Source organism: Solanum verrucosum, unplaced genomic scaffold, assembly GCF_900185275.1.
Source record: "Solanum verrucosum unplaced genomic scaffold, falcon-dt-bn FXZP01000163.1, whole genome shotgun sequence".
NCBI classification, from domain to species: domain Eukaryota; kingdom Viridiplantae; phylum Streptophyta; class Magnoliopsida; order Solanales; family Solanaceae; genus Solanum; species Solanum verrucosum.
The window spans coordinates 1,887,289-1,903,806 of record NW_026020379.1 but is presented as its reverse complement, the minus strand read 5'-3'; the positions used below and the strand labels follow the sequence as shown (position 1 = coordinate 1,903,806).

Below are 16,518 nucleotides of genomic sequence, written 5' to 3'. Positions count from 1 at the left end.
GTACTGACAAGATCTTTTTACTATATTCCAACCATAATCTATCTTACATTTCATAAAATTATGAAAAGTTATGTATATATTTCTTATATTAATATGAAGAACATTATCAAAAGTGTGTAAGAAAGTCTTACTTCAAAAAGTTATTTGTCATATTTAACTATTTTTTCAAGGACCAAGATCCCTCCATGCAGGATGAAACTTGTGATTGAAGACTAAAATTTATATAGTAAATGACCTTCTCAACGTGGTCTAATCAGGTTGGTAGTTTATATGGAGTGATTTTTATTATTAGAGGTAACCATCTGATTTCGCCTTTTTTATAAAGTAAAACAACAATATGTGGTCGTTGTTTTACAACAATATTATGGAATATACCCTGCTTGATTTTCATTTTTATCTTTGCGATCACTTTTAACTGTACAACTCAATTTAATTGAGGGTTTAATGAAATATATGTGTTTTACGCAATAAAGCAGAGATATATTTTGTATTTCTCCTGCCGGTTTCATTTTTGTAGAGGACATGAAATAGCTGACACTAATTTTGATATTTGTTTAATGAATTTAGCATGGGTGTATAATGTATTCCACTGCCGGGAAGTGTGAGACAATGCCATCAACAAGATTACTGTATGTAAAGATCAAAGCACTACTCTGCTTTGAGCAAGAAGGAATGATATGGATTTGGCCAGCAAATGATCCACCTGCAGCTACCCTTTCTTTTGAACTACGACCTTCTGGATTTCAAATTCATGCAGAGGTTTGAAATGATCACTACCATTAGATTTTCAGTTGTTTATCTTACAACACATGTTTGATTATTTTGCCTTACAACTGTTTTCACTGAAAATGCAAATAGACGATAGTCATGGAACTACCTGTGGAACATGAACTACTTTTAGACAATCTTCTTGATCTTCCACATGCTCCTTTAATTAAGGATGGAGTGTCCCAAGGTAGTTAGGGACATGGTCATATGCTGCTTATAATCTAGACGTTTAGTAATAAATCAATAGTTATTAAAAAAGTGGATTGTTCTTCTATTTATTTTCATATGATTTTCCAGAAAACTTGATTTTTATGGTACAAGTTCTGAGTTTTAAGACATAAAAAATGCTTTCAAGTTGTGCATTGTGTAATATATGAAGGTCTACGCACTTATAATATACCTTTTATTTTTGTTTCAGCTTGGTAAAGTTCTTGACTCCTGCATTTGGTCTGCAAGGTTATTGGGATCTGTATCCAATAGATATGGTCCCTAGACCACCTTGTATGGTTTTATCCACCATTGGCATCTCAAAGGTAAATTGGAGGGACAGAGCACCAAGCAATGTTAAACTTCATCAACTGCATGTTTGATTACCTATATTACGACAGAAGACACGGTTATTATATCGAATGTCACTGGATTTTTCTCCCCTGTTGAAACATATCCCCTTCATGCAATAGTTTGGAGACATTTTGCTGAGCAGGTTGGTTTCTATCCTAAACTTTCACGTGATTACATTAACATCTTATAGAAGTCATCAGTCAGTGACATCATGAAATATTGACTGCCTCATCTATGAAAAGCTGCATTCTATTCTGTGCTAAGTTGCGCGGACTCTTCACTTTCGATGCCGCACCCGTGTCGGATTCTACAAAAATACACTACTTTTGGTGAATCCGACACGCACCCTTTGACATTTTTGAAGAGTTCGAGCAACATAAATTCTGGGACATTGGTCTTCGAAATTTAAAATATGCAAAGCATAGAACAAAATCAGAGCTTGAAAGGTAGGATTACCATCACATGGCTCTAGAAGCTCATAGTCGCAATAATTTAGATTTGCAAACTCTTTGATTCCTGGAAGTTGCATACACTTGCCTAAAATAGAACCACATAATTGTGAGCATGATCTTATGAAATAGAATTTTGCCAGAAATATCAAATAAAATTTCACCTTCTGTAAAAGATGTTACTATATTTTTGCTTCTTCAGTAAGTATAATGCTGCAAAGAACCTTCCCTTTCTAAATATAATAAAGAGGTAATCAAAATGAAAGATATCTTCTAACATTTTCCCTCTTCTCTGTAAAATTATATACATGTTTTAAATGAAGACATATGACTTGTGCTTGGCCAGCAGGATCGCATGCTCAATGGCACCAATATTTGGAACCTGCCAGTGTCTTACAATAAGCTATGTTTTGAGGCTGTAGATAGTGGAGCAAAGGACCTACCATTCCGCAAATAAATATAATTACATCATGTACCAGGTTTACTTTTCAAGATGACTTTGATCTCTTCAAAATTCAGTTAAGTTGCTGAGAAGCTCTTACTTTCTGCAGTTACCATATTTTTTTCTTGTGAGGAGATGCTTACATGTTCTCCACCTCATCATCTAGAACTTAATTTGTGCATTTCTAATCATTATTGTCGGAAGGATCGAAGATCCTTACATCGTGCAGACTCGAGGGAATGTCATCCTGCAGTATCTATGTGATGAGGTATGCTCCCTAGCTAAAGGAAATTACTTTCTATTCTTTAGTGTTATTTTCTTTATCCTATGCCGAGTGGCGTGCACTTCTGTATGCCTAAGCCATATTTGGACCTTCACATAAAACCTCTCTTCCAAGCTAACAGATACATATTTGATACAGAAAATTCTTATGGTAATTGATTAATGTATCCACATCATATAGATTTTGGTTACCATGCTAATTGAAAAACCACAAGCATTGTGAAACAAGCACTTGATCCCCAATCCCGTGGGTTTGGTCCTAATTTACCGTGGCAAGGTAATAGTATCATTTAGAGATGGTTGGTTTCCATTTAATAGCCCGGATGGAAATGGTAATCTTGATGTGGCTTTCCTATTAGTGTCTGCCATCAAAATGTATATCTCAGGGCACTTAGGCTATAGAATGGATTCAATATTTTTTTCTACAGTGGAAACATTAGGAATAGGTTTATTCACAACTCTTTTTAGACTTGGATGTTGGGCAACCGTCCATAGTTCATATTACTATCTGACTATCCAAATGGTTGTTGGATTGTTCCAACCCACTGGATGTCCTTCAGTAGTTGCAATGATCGGGAATTGGTTTTGCAAAGAAGAGGCGACTTATAATGAGTATTTAGAATGCTCACACATCTATTGGGAACCTTACGGAGTACTTAGTCGCATCAATATTATTGAAATACGGATGGGATCGGTCAATGATTGTTCTTGGTATCCTTATTGCTTTTAGTAACATGATAGCGTTCCTATTGTTACCCGTTCATCCGAAATCATTTTGGATAATAAAGATGAAGTGTTATCTCCAGGAAAAGAAGACGAGGAATTGAATAAACCTCTCTCAAGATGAAACAGAGAAGAGGAATCCGCTGTGGGTTTTAGAGAAACATGGAGGATTTCAGGAGTTGCGCCATTTGCTTTTTGCCTTTTTTAGGTGGCTTACACATTTCTCTATTGTGGCTGTCGTACTACATTAGCCACACAAGTATGCTAACTGTTCTACGTTTGTCATGTTAGATATGTTGTCTTGTTGTTTTCTTACTCTATTAAGTGTATCTTGATCATTTTGTGATGATACTTGTCCAACGAGGAATCTGGTAACTTATCAACATTGTTTGATGTCAAAGGGGTAGTAGGTGGAATCCTCACAGGTTATATATCTGATTAGTTTGATGACAGAGCTATAACAGCTGCTAGCTTCATGTATTGTGTTATCACAGCTCCATGCCTATTTCGAAGCTACGGACACATCTCCGTGACTATAAACATCATCATCATAATAGCCTAACATGTGTATTAGAGGAAATTTCAAACTTCTGAATACTTGTACGACATGTATAATCTGAAATGGATGAAGACCACTTTGTCAGTACACGTTTCACTTCCATCTAGAAATTCCATCATCCAATTTCCCTTCTAGCTTCTCTGTTTGTTAACATGAATAGTTTTTTCTGTGATTTCCCTTGTAATGTGGATGTATAATTCAATTAATTCTCATTAAGCTCTATTGAGGTTTAACAGCTGAATTCTTGCGTTATTTGTTTATTTATTTGTAGCTCCTAACATTCCTTGCTTGAACATCTCATTCGAACAACTTTGTGATTTTCTATTTTTGCTAATGCAGTAGTGACACGAGAAGTTTGTTCCTATACAATATAACTGGTTTTACATTCTGTTTTTTTCTCCTAAAAGATTGCACTGGTGTTTTACCCTTTTTGCTTAGGAGTATTACTTCAGTTGTCTTACTGAATTTTACGGGAGATTCTTAAAATGATTTGAAAATATTTATTGGCCATTTTTTATATGTCTCTTTAATATATTAAGTTGTTAATTATTGTATTTTATAGTACATTTTGAACCTAATTTTTTAATAATATATGTTATTTGCCATGTCCCAATTTATGTGGCATTAATTGATAGATTTGTTGGAGTCGAGAGATTTATTTTGTTAATTATTGTAATTTATAGTTTCTTTTTCGTCAATTTCAAACAATATATGTTGTTAATTGATAGAATACTTTTAATGTAATTTTTTTTTAAAAATGTGTGTGACTATCCATGTCCCAATTTATGTGGCACATGTAAAGTTTTGACAATTAACCAAAATTTTAATACATTTAAAAAAAATATTTTTAAGTCGTTAAATTTTAAGTAATTTAAATTGTTGTATTATTTATTACAATTTATAATGCTTTTAAAGTAGTTTAAATATTGTACTATTTATTATGATTTATAACACTTTTTTTTAAATTTATGTCATATTATGGAATTTGAGAAGTTATTGAAATTTTTATATGATTTTAAAAATATTTTAAATTGTTAGCTATTGTGATTTGTAGTACTTTTTTTAAACATAATTTCGAAACTAATACTTATTACTCTATTTGTTCTAATTTATGTGGCACATGCAGAATTTTAAATATTAACCCTTTTTTATGTCTCTTTAATATATTAAGTTGTTAATTATTGTATTTTTTAGTACATTTTGAACCTAATTTTTTAATACTATATGTTATTTGCCATGTCCCAATTTATGTGGCATTAATTGATAGATTTGTTGGAGTCGAGAGATTTATTTTGTTAATTATTGTAATTTATAGTTTCTTTTTCGTCAATTTCAAACAATATATGTTGTTAATTTATAGATTTTTTGGAGTGGACTATTTTTTTATTAATTATTGTAATTTATTGTTTCTTTTTCGTCAATTTCAAACAATATATGTTTATTATATAATCTATTTTATGTGGTACCAATAGAATTTAGAGACTCAATTAAATTTTTTATATAAGTTTTAAATAATTAAGCTGTTAATTATTGTAATGTATAGTATTACTTATATTATTTTTAAATATATGTAAATATTATATGTTAGGTTTTTTATCCTAATTTATATGGCATTGATAGAATTTAAAGTGTCAAATAATTGTTAATTATTGTAATAGATAATATGGAGTATTTAAGTCATTTATAGTATAGTAATTAATATATAATATGTAGTATTTAAGTGTTATATTATGGAATTTGAGAAGTTATTGAAATTTTTATATGATTTTAAAAATATTTTAAATTCATAACTATATATTTCAAAGTACAAGATTTTGATAAAATAAAATCTTTAAAGTTAAATTATAATGTTTTTGAAATTTAAATTATTAAAACATATATAATGATTTTATAGAAAAAAATAATATCATATAAAATTAAATGAAAAGGATAATAAATTCAACTTTTACCATCATAAGGTTGAAAAATATTATTTAAGTGGAAGGAGGTGGGGCCTTTATATAGTAAAAATACAATAATTAACAACTTAATATATTAAAGAGACATATAAAAAAATGTTAATATTTGAAATTCTGCGTGTGCCACATAAATTATAACAAACAGAGTAATAAATATTATTTTCTAAATTATGTTTAAAAAAAAACTACAAATCACAATAGCCAAAAATTTAAAATATTTTTAAAATCATATAAAAATTTCAATAACTTATCAAATTCCATAATATGATATAAATTGAAATAAAAAAAATATATATTGGGCCCCATGCTGGCACGGGGTCCTATATCTAGTTGATAAATATGTAAGAGATATTTTAGTCTTCAAAAATATAATTTTCTGCTTCTACTTATACTATTTTTTTTTAAAGAAGGAGAAATTTTTAGTTTCATATTATTTTTTTCCAAAAAAAGAAGAAGAATGAAATGATGATGAAATAATAAAAAATAGTAGCAGTTTTTCTTTGTTTGCCATCCCTATCAACACCAACAAAGAGAAGCAAAAACTCTGAAACCCTAGACCAAAAATCGTATCAATATCAATGATTTATCTAGGAGTGATCTATTTCGTGAATAAATTGCACGAATATTTTAAGATTGATTTAGATTCGTTGCCGGATAAATTTTCTCCGATTGCCAATTTCACCACTGAAAGTTCTCCAGGGTGGACCGTTATTGATGAATGCATCTACTTCATCAGAGGAATTAAGGAGGTAAATGAAACAAAACATTTCACCATCAGTATGAACTTTACTAAAGATAATACCACAAACTCTAATTCTACCTAGGAACTCATATCACATAACAGAAATCTTCGCTGATACAGGTCGTTTGTGTTTGCCTTCGGTAAGAAGATCTATGTTATCAGCGGCTATCGGTTAGTATTCGATTACTACGATCGCGACGACAACGCGATGACATATTGGGGTGAATATTATAATCTGGACTCCCAAACATGGCATTACCTGCCCAAATTGGTAGATTTCGAAACTTTTTCTGGTTTTCGGACCGCCGTTATAAATAAAACAACAATAGTCTTTTATTCAGTGAGCAGCTTTGTTTTGCTCCTTTACGATGTCGCTAAGGAGGAGTGGATTCACAAAGAACATCATCATCCTAACATGTACTTGGCAAATATGGTGGTTGATCAGAATGGGTTCGAACAATGTGACTGTCATCCTGCTCTATTCTTTGTTGCCAACAATACGACCGCAATTGTATGTCACTCAACTTTGTATTGGCTCAACAATGACCTGTGCTTATATGGATATAATTATATTCAAAAGAGATGGTTTCAATCAAATAGTCTTCTAGCAGAATTAGATTGGTCACTTTCGCTAGAACCTCATGAATTAGTTTATGCGTTGCAGACACGTAATTTTTGACCGAACCTAAAATTTTACGTCATTTTTAGAGTTTAAATATTTTTTTAAAAAGTTCTTTTATATTTTAATTTTTATCTTATTTTATTAAGTTTTTAAAAAGATTGAAAATAACAAAAATAGAGTCACACTTTAAGACATTTTGTTTTTAATTTTATTCAAAATTTTAGTAAATAAATTAGTGATTTTAATATTTTCTTAGTTATATTTTTTGATCTAGCTATTTAATTTTTCTATATTTTTATTAATTCCAAAATAATTGGTTAATATTATTATTATTATTATTATATTTTTATTTATTAACAAAAATTAACCTACCACTAATCCCAAATTAACCCACCGAACACCCCCACCTTCCTTGCAATTACCATGTCCCACTACCTATTATTTACCCCCACACACCCACATACTCATATCGTTCACCCCTATGCATACTCAACTATACACTACACACAGGGGATACATCAGAAAAGGATAAAAAAATTTCCCCACTACTCAAAAACACGTACATACAGACGCAAAAAAAAAAAATTCCCCACTACTCAAAAACACATACCCACTATTGTCCAAGTTTATTCTTATTTTCATTTTTTTTTAATGATGATATGTGTAGTTATGACTTAATAAATTGAAATGATGAAGATTCATTATGTAAAGATATTAATTTTAATTAGTAGATTTTCTTTTCATGTTAATGCCGTAAAAATAAGATTAAAAAGTAAAAACAAACAAAAGAAGGAGGAAATGTAATAAAAAAGAAAAGAAGGAAAAGTTAAAAAAATGTCATAAACATTATCCAAACATTAAAATAAGATGAAAAATAAACATTTTTGCAAGGTTATAAATATAAGATATCCAAAATTAAGTCAAGTCATATATAAATCAATAAAGCGACCGTGTTAGAATCACGAAATTCGAGGGGTATCTAATACCTTCCCCTCAGTCAATAAAATTTCTTATCTGATCTTTGTTTTCGCAAACAAAACAAAATAAAGAGTCACATTTCTTTTTGATTAGGGATTTAAGTAAGGTGACTTGAAATACCAAAACTCAATTTCAAGTGGTGACTCTGAATAATCAAAATAATCCCTTTTCAAAATGTCACTTTAATTGGAAAAGCTATTTTCTTTCAAAACATCATAATTTTGAGGAAAAATAGGGGTGTGACAGATGGCGACTCCGCTGGGAATAACCTGAATTTGAGCTTGTAAATATTGACTCATGTATGACTCATATTTATTTATTTATGTTTTTGGATATTGTATTGTAAAAATTAGGCAAATGACATAGTATAGGAAAGAAATTACTTCATTTCCCTACTCTTTCATTAATTACCAAAAATCCCTTATTTAGTGTTTTCCGGATACATAATAAAGGAGCGTTGATACTTTAATTTCTAACGCGCTGATACTTAAATTAGTAAGTTATTGTTATCAGTTTAAGGCGTAAAAAAAGGGATTAAAAACTGAAATTATAATTGTCTCCCACAAATCACGGTTACGTTTCTTCCTTCAACCAATCAATAGTTCATAATCATCTAACTGAATATTTTTTTTTAATTTCAAATCACGCTTATTTTTTACTTTTTTTAATCCTCTAACGTTCTCCCTGTTTTTCGAAAAAAACAATAAAAGATTTATCTCTCTCAAATTTGGAACGCTATTTTGTGAAGATTCGACATGAATATTTCGATCTTGTTAAGGCATTCTGGATCATGGGAAAGCGATGTTAGATACGAACGATACATAAGTGATGGTATAGTGGTTTGTGAAAATATTTCGTTTGTGAATCTTATTTCAGCAATTAAAGCTGAATTGGGTATAGATGAATTCAAAAAAAACATTGAGGTCAGATACGTTGTTGAAGGAAATTCGTCTCCATTGTGTATTCGGAATGATATGGGGGTGAAATTGTACATAGAAATTAAGAAACATGAGGTGAGATTCGGTATGTATCCTCTATGCATTGATACCTCTGATAAAAGTGATGAAGAGATACAAAATTTCGATGCAACAACAGGTGCATTCGTGTGTGTTGAGGTGGAAAAAGCGACGCAAAGGCTCTAACTATTGTTGAATCAAAAATTGGTGATTCATACTACATACCAGAAATGGAGGTGAAGAATTATATATAAGATACAAATATTTCTGTTGTTGAAGTTAATAAAATGTACAAGAATAAGGCAACTCTAAAGGCTGTAATGGAAAAATACAAAATAAAGAATAGCTTCAATTTTAAGATTAAAAGATCTGATAACAAAAGGTATGTGATAAAATTATCTGATAATTTTCTTCATTTTTTTTTATAGTGTTTGTTAAAATGTTTACCATGACACTGATAACATGTGTTACGTGCCGTCGTAGGTGTTACGTATCATGTTCGTTTTGAATTGCTTATGGTTATTTATGTATACATTTAGAATGGTAGATGAAAAATGATTAGTTTGAAAATTGTGAGCAATGGATACAATAAATTATCATATTTAGTGAATTTTGAATTGGGTATCAAATTTGCATCTGAACATGATTGAATGTGTACTGTTTTTATTTATGTATTAGTACATTAAACCTGATCAAGTAACAAATATATATGGTGTAATTGCAGCTACGTATTAGTATGTTATTCAGATGATTGTTGTTGGAAATTGAAGGCCTCTGTTAGGAAAAATTCAGACATATTCAAAGTTAGATACTTTAATAGTGAACATAGATGTCCATTGAGGGATAGGGTATTAAGTAAGGTACAAGCTACTATTGGGTTTGTTAGTGGTGTGACAGCTCCTATATTGGGGAATCATAAAAGGAAACATACTCCCAACGATATAATTACTGATATTAGGGCACTCTATGGAGTTGAAATTTCTTATCAGCAAGCATAGAGGTCTAAAGAGCGAGCATTGGAAATGATCAGGGGAAAGCCTGCTGATGGATATAAACAGCTGCCAAGATACATATATATGCTGGAAACTGTGTATCCAAATTCATATATAAGGATGCACAAGTCAGAAAAAAATGAGTTTATGTATCTATTCATATCTTTAAGGCCAATGATGAGAGGGTTTGAATTCTGTAGGCCTGTTGTTGTTGTTGATGCTTCACATCTTAGCGGAGCTTATCGAGGGACATTTGTATCGGCAAGTACGCTCGATGGGGCAGTTATATTATGTTGTTTATGAATTTATTTATTTTTTGAAGTAACTTTAATATTCTGCAATATCTAGAATAATTTTGAACTAGAACATATATGATACTAAATAACTTCATATCATTAAATATATTTTGAACTAGAACGTATATGATACTAAATAACTTTATAACATTAAGGCCAATGATGAGAGGGTTTGAGTTTTGGAAATTAATGTTTTGTGTTTCTATGTTAGGTTGCATATTGCCTTTAGCTTATGGAATTGTTGACACGGAAAATGGTTGTTCATGGATATGGTTCTTTCAACAGTTTAAAAATGCATTTGGTGAGAGAGATAAAATGTGTGTTGTATCTGACAGAAATGAAAGCATAAAGAAGGGTGTAAGTATTGTTTTTCCAAATGTTCCTCATTTTGCATGCATATGGCACCTCTGGAAAAATGTTTGTTCAAACTTTAGGAAAAGCAGGTCCATACTAAGTGATCTGTTTTATTCAATGGCAAAGGCTTATAGAAAAGAGGATTTTGAAAAATTGATGGCTAAATTGGAAAAAATAGATGGCAGAGTAAAGGAGTATCTTCAAGATGCTGGGTATGACGAGAGTTGATATGTGATACGACAATCTTCAAATGGAGTGTATGGGCGGATGTCATCGTCTATTTTCTCCTTGCCCTTATCACTTGATCCAAAAGAATTCACATAAGGAGACTGCAAAACCTTTTAAGGCATTCTGTTACGAGGAGCTAGAGTCTTTGTATTTGTATTCGGTGCATGCTCATCTCCTGGAAGTTGGGTGGGTATCTGGCTGTCAGATAGAAAATCATCACCTTCGGTTAGATGGAGTACACTCAGAGGTTTGACATTAATTGGCTGGTTTGGAAGTCCATATACAAGTGCATCTACAGCTAATTCAGTTCCAGACGAAATGGAGGCCGATGTGGTAGAATCCTATATGATGTCAAGTAAATAACAAAAATATTACAATTTTCATAAAAAAAAATAATGCCACATCAGGGAACTGTTTGCATTTTCCAGTAACAAATTACAACCATACCGATGTATTAACAACTGCTGAATTTGAAGCATGTTTTCCGAATTCTTGTTGAATTGTATCTGCACCATCATCCTAATAAAGAAAATATCAGATACTATTATGTTTTTTTTTCAAAAATAATTAATGTATAATAATAAAAACACTTTTCACTTACTACTTTCTTATCATGAATAATCACATTTACCGAAGGATCATTATAGAGTGTTGTGGGTTGAAGCACACTTGAATCTTGCATTACTTGTTCCTTAATGGATGTATCATACTTCTGTGTTTGTACATTTATATGTGCAAGTTAAAACAATTAAAGTATAATACAAAATAAAGTTTCTGACAATGTTAGAATATTAATGTGCATGATACAAAAAATATAGATATAGTATCATATACATTAATAAATAAGTATCAGATACATACACACCTTTTGAACAGTGTCTTCAGAAACCTTTTCTTTCCCAACCTCCACAGCAGGTTCATTGACATCATTAACAGTTGCAAAATCAATATACCATAAAGTTGGAAAGTACATTATCATATACATTATTAATGTGTAAAGTGTAAAGTACAGTAAGTGATACACAAATTAGCAACATATAGTTCATAAATTAAAGTATCAACCATTAACCATGATATATTCTTAAACTATTTAAAGGATTAAAAACATAATAATACATGTTTAAATAAATTAAGTATCAGATACATACACACCTTTTTAGCAGTGTCTTCATAAACCTTTTCTTTTCCAACCTACACAACAGGTTCATCGACATCATCAACAGTTGCAAAATCAATATACCATAAAGTTGGGAAGTACATTATCATATACATTATTAATGTGTAAAGTGTAAAGTACAGTCAGTGATACACAAATTAGCAACATATATTTCATAAATTAAAGTATCAACCATTAACCATGATATATTCTTAAATAAATTTAAGGGATTGAAACACATGATAAATTAAATTATCAACTATTAACCATGATATAATTACACACCTTTTGAACAGTGTGATCAGAAACCTTTTCTTTTTCAACATCCACAGCAGGTTTAACAACATCATAATCAGTTGCAAAATCCATTTGTATGGGTGAAATGGTTTGTTGATCGAATTTATCAGACTTGGGTTGTGAATCAACACCACCTTTCTCTACAGAATCATCCATCATGTGTGACGATGAAACGCCTCCAATATCCTTCATCATCCAAATAATCAGTATACCATAAAATTGAGAAGGAAAACAAAAAATCAAAATACAACCTTTTCAGTTTTGTTATCTTTCGCGCCAAACGCTTTCAGCAATTCAGACTGATTGCTTTTTATTAACTCCTCAAGTGCTCCAATTTTATTTTCAAGAGCTCCAAATTTGTTGTCAACCTGTACTTAAATTAAGCATATAAAATGGATTTAATAATGAATAAACAATTGTTTAAATCTAATGTTTACTTACATAACCCTTCATGTACATCTTCAGATCCTCCATTCCTGCACTGTCAAAAGTTGTTTTTCCAGAGAATGTATTATGAGGAACACCAGATACATTATCAGCCTGTTTTGGTTATGAACTTGGAGATTGAAATGACTGTTTTGGTTGCTCATGTGGTTGTGTGAGGTGGGACAAACTATATTTATGTGGATGTACAACCTTTATTCTTTTGCGGGGTGGGGTAGATCCTGAGCTAGGTACTCGAGTTGATCTCCTCAAGAATCGATCCGGAGGTTTTGATGAGAAGTCTTCAAAACTAGGAACCTCCTCCGGTTGCACCTCCTCGTTATTAACAATTGGTGAATCTGGTCGATTTGAAGGTACATGGTTGTTATCCGGTAAATCAAGTGATCTGATTTCCTCAGGAGTTGGTTGTATGTTAGAACAGTCAATTTATACAAACAAATAGTAAAACAACATTAAAATCAAATTAATAGTGTATCGCATACTTAAAAAAGTGAAGTAAAAATGTTGTTATGTAGTTAATACCTCAGTAAATATGGTATCCATGAACATCTCAAATTTGGGCTTTGGAGCAACAACTTGCCAATTGCACATCCTTGGTATACCGTTTCCTTCTTTAACGGCTATCTCGTTATTTAGTACAGACGCACATTCATATTTCCAGACATTCAATGCGTATGGGAGTCCATTCAAACGATACATTTTTTTGGTGGGTGTATACTCTTGTCTAAAAGATTTCATTAACTTTGTAAAAGCCACTTGTCCCCACGGGTACTCTTCATAGCTACCATCTTCTACCATGAAGAAATCTTCAATAGGAATTGGTGCATCCCCAAGTTGGGAATACAAAAATGTGTGAATGAAAAACAAGATAGCCATCTGAAGGGCATCATCATTGTTGTCCCAACCACCTTGCATAAAACGATCTACTAGGCGACCTTTATTCACATTATAATTTGGACTAGGAAAATATCTTTGCACAAGCCTACTGGTTTTTGAAGCTGGATAATTAAAATCTTTGACATTTCCTTTACATCTCAAACCAGTAATAATTGCAAAATCTGTGATACTAAATATCAAGACATTCCCTTTGGCATGACGAATGTGAATTTCATTAGCTAAATTGCCCTGCTCAATCTCTAACAGATATAAACACTTGGTAATCTGACTTTGATAGTTGCATTTAGGGATATTAAGGTATGGGGCAAATATGGTATCCTTGAATAACTCAATACCTTGGTCCTTTATTGACAGTACTAAATCTTCAATAAAATTGGAGTTGTAGGTAGGACCAAACTTTAAGCAGTTCATTGGAATATGTTTAATTACATAACTGACATTCTGCAATTACATAAATGATTTTTATCAATCATAAAAAAGTATATGATACTAAAAAACAAGAAGACATAATATGTACACAAAATCAATCATATTGTATAATTCAATGGAGACTTATCATTAACTATGATTCACAGTACAAAAATCAAACTACATGCAAAATTGTTGAATTAAGCAATTTTCTTATATACAATAATATACAGTGACCAAAATCTGACCTACAAAAAATCACGATTCACAGATGATACTTAATAAAAAAATAAAAAAATTAATTATCATCACATTTTTAGGAAAAACAGGGGTAAGATATATGATAAAAATTAGGAAAAATGTATGCTTACATTTGGTAATGTTGGTCGAACAATGGGTGGGGCAACCTTTCTACCCCTTTTTTGGAGGGTTTTCGAATCTTTTGAAGTAGTTGCATGTACTTTCTTCTTCGATTTTTTCTTGCTAGAACTTGAACTTGTCATGGTTATCGGAATAGCCAACCTTTTAGAACTGAAATCGTTATTGTTCGGATCTTCTGAAGAAAACATTAGAGATTATTTAGATGTTAGATGCATAATGGATGTATCATACTTCATTGATACAAAATAAAAGAAAAAAAAATGGCGGAAATTACAATGAAGAAGATGAAAAACCCTAGTTAGAACTCTGAATCCGATTTAACAGTGATAGGATTCTTTTCAAATTCAAATTTTTTTGAAATTGATAACTGAAATTGTAATGGGAGAGATTGGGGGCGAAATTTAGGGAATGGGAAAGATTTGATTTTGCTTCAAACAAATAAAGTATCGGTTTAGTTGAATTTTGGGGAAATAAGGGATTTTTGTATTTTATTAAAATAGTAGGGAAATATTGATAATAGGTAAAGAAGTGTTGTGTATTTTAGTAATTTGTCCTATTGTATTTGTTGGCATAATATGTTAATATCTACTTATTCACTGTTTTGATATTATTTGAACTATATATAAATTGTTTTCTCTCATGCACCCCTCTGAGTCTTCAATAATATCATAATGAGAATTATGATTGTGCACCCCACTTTTGTCAATATAGCAGTGGATATTCGATTTATGGTGAAGAATTTTTAGTCTCACTTGTTTAGGATGGGGAGCACCTATCCTATTTCTGTTCAGCTAACTAATCAAGAAAACAACATTCAACAATATTCTACAAACTGTATTTTGAGGGAGTGTCAACAACTTGATTCAAGTTTCAAGTTCAAGTCTGATCAAATCTCAACTTCAAGATTAAACTTTGAGATTAAGGTACCCGCTAGAAAAAGGAGAGGTGATAACTGAAGATCCAAATGAAGACTTGAAGAAAGAGATTCAAGACAAACAGATTAGATAGGATTTTGTATTCTTCATTTTAGTCTTATCATTTTCGATGTAATAACAGGCCGGAGCCACGAACTGGAATCTCAACAAGACATCACTCGACTCTCCAACTCATTTTCCTTCTTTTTACCCTTGAACTACACATGACTTGATTCCCTTATAACCCGGGATATGTAGGTTTGTCCAAAAGAAGGACTCGGTCGCATTTTTTTTTTCTTTCAAATAAGAATTCGGTCAAAACTTATCGCTTTGTCTACTTCTTTGTCTGAAAACTCTTCGTGTTTCCAGCCAAAAAAGGGCAAATTGTAGATACGTAATTTTTGACCGAACATAAAGTTTTACACTACATTTTAGTCCTTAAATATTTCTTTTATGTCTAAGTTAGATATTTCAATTTTGTCTTATTTTAGTAAGTTAATTTTAAAAGATTTGGAAATAACAAAAAATATATGTTTTATTTTATTTTTAGTTTACTAAATAGCTAGTATTTCTTAATTATAATTTATTATTAGCTACTCAATTCTTGTTAGTTTAAAAAATAATAATTATATAATATTCTTATTATATATTATATTATTAAAAAAAATAATCTATCCGCTACTACTACCCCCACTCACCCACATCTCACCCCATTTTCCTCAACTCACCCACATACACACGTACTATACACAATACACACACAATATTACTATATGTATCACAATACACATCAACATAAAGAATGAGGAGAGACGAAAAAAAACAACACCCCAAAGTTAGAAAATTTCACACGCACAGAATACGACACCAAAGAAAAAGAGAAGAACAAGCAACAGAGAAAAATACAAAAGTACACAGATAGAGAAAGGAGAAGAGAGAAGAGAAAAAGAGACGAAAAGTGAATTTTATTATGAGAATTAAGTTATAGTTCAAGGTTTTATTTGCGGTTTCGGATTTGTGGCTCTTTAAGGTTAATTTACAATTATTAACTTTGGAAATCAGTATATCGCAACAATTGTTTCTTTTGTGTGGAAATTTCCGTAAGAGGTAA

The 16,518-nt window shown here is 31.1% G+C and overlaps 1 protein-coding gene and 3 pseudogenes across 5 annotated transcripts in view; 3 read left to right on the top strand and 1 right to left on the bottom strand.

The window, feature by feature from the left end:
- The window catches only part of LOC125839081 (actin-depolymerizing factor 10-like), an 858,671-nt gene that overhangs the window by 616,080 nt on the left and 226,073 nt on the right, over positions 1 to 16,518 (top strand). The gene's annotated exons all lie outside the window — the stretch shown is intronic.
- LOC125839035 (chlorophyllide a oxygenase, chloroplastic-like) lies at positions 580 to 2,235 on the top strand (annotated as a pseudogene).
- Positions 2,460 to 3,787, top strand: LOC125839033 (putative glycerol-3-phosphate transporter 1; annotated as a pseudogene).
- LOC125839032 (uncharacterized) lies at positions 10,883 to 14,615 on the bottom strand (annotated as a pseudogene).